Source organism: Neophocaena asiaeorientalis, unplaced genomic scaffold (genome assembly GCF_003031525.2).
Source record: "Neophocaena asiaeorientalis asiaeorientalis breed wild unplaced genomic scaffold, Neophocaena_asiaeorientalis_V1.1 scaffold59, whole genome shotgun sequence".
NCBI lineage: Eukaryota > Metazoa > Chordata > Mammalia > Artiodactyla > Phocoenidae > Neophocaena > Neophocaena asiaeorientalis.
This window is the reverse complement of record NW_020174268.1, coordinates 14,025,366-14,028,710: the sequence shown is the minus strand read 5'-3', so window position 1 is coordinate 14,028,710 and position 3,345 is coordinate 14,025,366.

The window sequence follows — 3,345 nt, the reverse complement described above, 5'->3', positions numbered from 1 at the left end:
CAGCCTCCGGGCGCGCAGGCTCAGCGGCCATGGCTCACGAGCCCAGCCGCTCCGCAGCATGTGAGATCTTCCCAGACTGGGGCACGAACCAGTGTCCCCTGCATCGGCAGGCAGACTCTCAACCACTGCGCCACCAGGGAAGCCCTCAATGTGATATTTTTTAATTGAGATATAGTTGATTTACAATATTATATTAGTTTCAGGTGTACAACATAGTGATTCAATTTTTTATAGATTATACTCCATTTAAAGTTATTATAAAATAATGCCTGTATTTCCCTGTGCTGTACAGTATATTCTTGTTTTTTATAGTAGATACAAAGCATAGTAGTTTGTATTGTATCTCTTAATCCCATACCCCCGTCTTGCCCTTCCCCCTCCCCTCTCCCCACTGGTAACCACTAACTTGTTCTCTGTATCTGTGAGTCTGATTCTGTTTAGTTACGTACATTCGTTTTATTTGTTTTTAGATTCCACATATAAGTGATAACACACAGTATCTGTCTTTGACTTATTTCACTAAGCATAATACTCTATAGATCCATCCATGTTGTCGCAAAAGGCAGAATTTCATTCTTTTTATAGCTGAGTAATATTCCATTGCGTATACATACCACATCTTCTTTATTCATCATCTGTTGATGGACATGTAGGTTGCTTCCATGTCTTGGCTGTTGTAAATAATGCTGCTATGAACATCGGGGCGCATGTATGTCTTTGAATTAGTGTTTTTGTTTTCTTTGGATATACATCCAGGAGTGGAATTGCTGCATCATATGACAGTTCTATTTTTTTTTAGAATTAATTAGCCGAATCCTGTAAACTTCCTATGACATCTATTTTTCTGTTCCTGCTTCTCCATTTCCCATTAAAGTCACCAGAGCTGTCGTATAAGCTCTTACTATTCTTGCCTGGATCTTTTAACTAGCCTCTCTGTTTCCAGTCTAGTCTCCCGTCAATCCATCTTTCTCTGATACGAATGGAATTTTTTAAAATATAAATAATTTTATGCTTAACTTCCTTCAGTAGGAGGTTTTAGAGTAAAGTCATGCTTCTATCTTAGTACATACAATTATCACCACATTTCTACATGCTGCATCTATCAAGACTCCACCACCCCCCTGGGCTTTTGAGACATTCTCTCTCTGTCTGAGATTACTCTGTTCTTCCATTCTTCCTCACCGAGCCTTTCTTAACCATCCACATCTTATTTATTTATCCCTGCTCTATAATACCATAGCATTTTCTGCATACCTCTATCATAGCTTTTACTAAGGTAAAATATAATCACCCATGCACTTATTTCAACCTTCATTAGACTTGAGGTCAGGAAGGTATTTTATTTGACTTTATAGTCCAATTACTTAGCTCAGTGCCTGATATACAGTCAGCATTTAAAAATCTTTGTTGGGCTTCCCTGGTGGTGCAGTGGTTGAGAGTCCGCCTGCCGATGCAGGGGACACGGGTTCGTGCCCCGGTCCAGGAAGATCCCACATGCCGCGGAGTGGCTGGGCCCGTGAGCCATGGCTGCTGAGCCTGCGTGTCCGGAGCCTGTGCTCCGCAACGGGAGAAGCCACAACAGTGAGAGGCCCGCGTACCGCAAAAAAAAATAAAATAAAATAAATCTTTGCTGATTGCATGACACAAATGGACACCTTATTCCTTTAAAAACATATCACATGAGATACGTTTTATCACCTCTACTTAAGCAAGTCTTGATTTTCTTTTTCTATAGGGAATCATTTTCAACTAAAGAGTTTTTATTCAGTCAGCAAACCAATAATAGTGAAAGGAAAAAGAAATAAATTCACACTGCAACCAATAGAGAGGTTGATATTATGTGTGGTCATTAATATAATTTCTTAGCCAATTTCCAGAATTTTAATCAAATTGTATAAGTAGAGGCAAAGGAAAAGGGTGATTTTGCCTTCTGTATTAAAGCTGTGCAAGGATAAAGGGCCCAGGTTCAGAACAGGCCAACAAGCAGCAGCTGTCTGAGAGTAATGAAAGGTGGAAAGAGGTCAAAATCTGGGAGAAAAGATGGTTCTTTTTTCAAAGTCAGAAGCCTTTAATTTTAATGATCTTTATTTATTAAAAAGATCACCTGTGGCCTTTCCAAACAGAGTATGTGCTGCTTATGATTGACAAGGAGAGGAGACTGTAAGAGGGAATGACTTGGCTAAAGAAAATTTCAAGAGTTGAAGGTGTCACTTAGAACTGGTTAAGGTGTCAGGGTTGTATACATGTCGTTATTCATAATTTTTAATAATTTATTTACAAACAAATAATTTAAAGACTGTGAAAGCACAGTCTTTAATGCCATAATAGTCATTATGACTATTAACGTTATTAAAAGTGAAAGGCCAGTTATAAGACAAATAAGAACTACGGATGTAATGTACAACATGACTAACACTGCTGTATGATATATATGAATGTTGTTAAGAGAGTAGATCCTAAGAGTTCTCATCACAAGGAGAATGTTTTTCTTTTTTTTCTTGTATTAAAGATGCAACAGAGATAATGGATGTTAAGTAAACCTATTGTAGTCATCATTTCACAATATATTTGTCAAACCATCATGCTATATATATCTTCAAGTTATAGTATGTATGTTAATTATTTTACAATACAACTGGAAAAAAATTAAAAGCCACCCTGAACACCATAGTCTATCAAGGAGAAAAAAAATCCATTAAAAGATACACATCAAATAATTTATCAAGACCTAGAAGAGTTAATGGTACTGGATTGCAGCTGCCATATATATATATATGGCATAACAAATACTTTGCTTCTGTAGAGAATATTTTGTGTCAGCCATCTCATTTTCCACCTCTAGCAAAGAGGTCAATCACATCAACAAACAGAAAAGACCATGAATTATGCAGCTTAGAGAAAAGCTTTCATATTTGCCGCACAGGAGACTATTGTCAATGAATTCAAAAAATAAAGGTTAACCCTTTTAATTCTTTTAATGTACATCTGAAAGATAATTTAAATGACCATGAAATAGACTGAAATGGCACTCTCGTTCTTCATTTGTTTATTCAACAAATGTATATTGAGTATATTCCACATGCCAGATAAAAACAGACCCCCAAACCCTAAATCCCTGTCCTTTTGGAGCACGTACTCTAATTAGGGTGGAGGGGGTTCAGGAAATAAGGAAGATGAAATACATGAAACACGTCCAGTCCATATCCCAGCAGCCCTTCTCCCCTTGGTGCAGACATCCCAACACCCCACTGCCAGCCCTTGAAGCTCTGGGTCTGAGGGCTTGCCCCAGAGCCCGGTCCATCTGGACAGGTGGGAGGCCAGGCATTTCTGGGAGCAGCCCTCAAC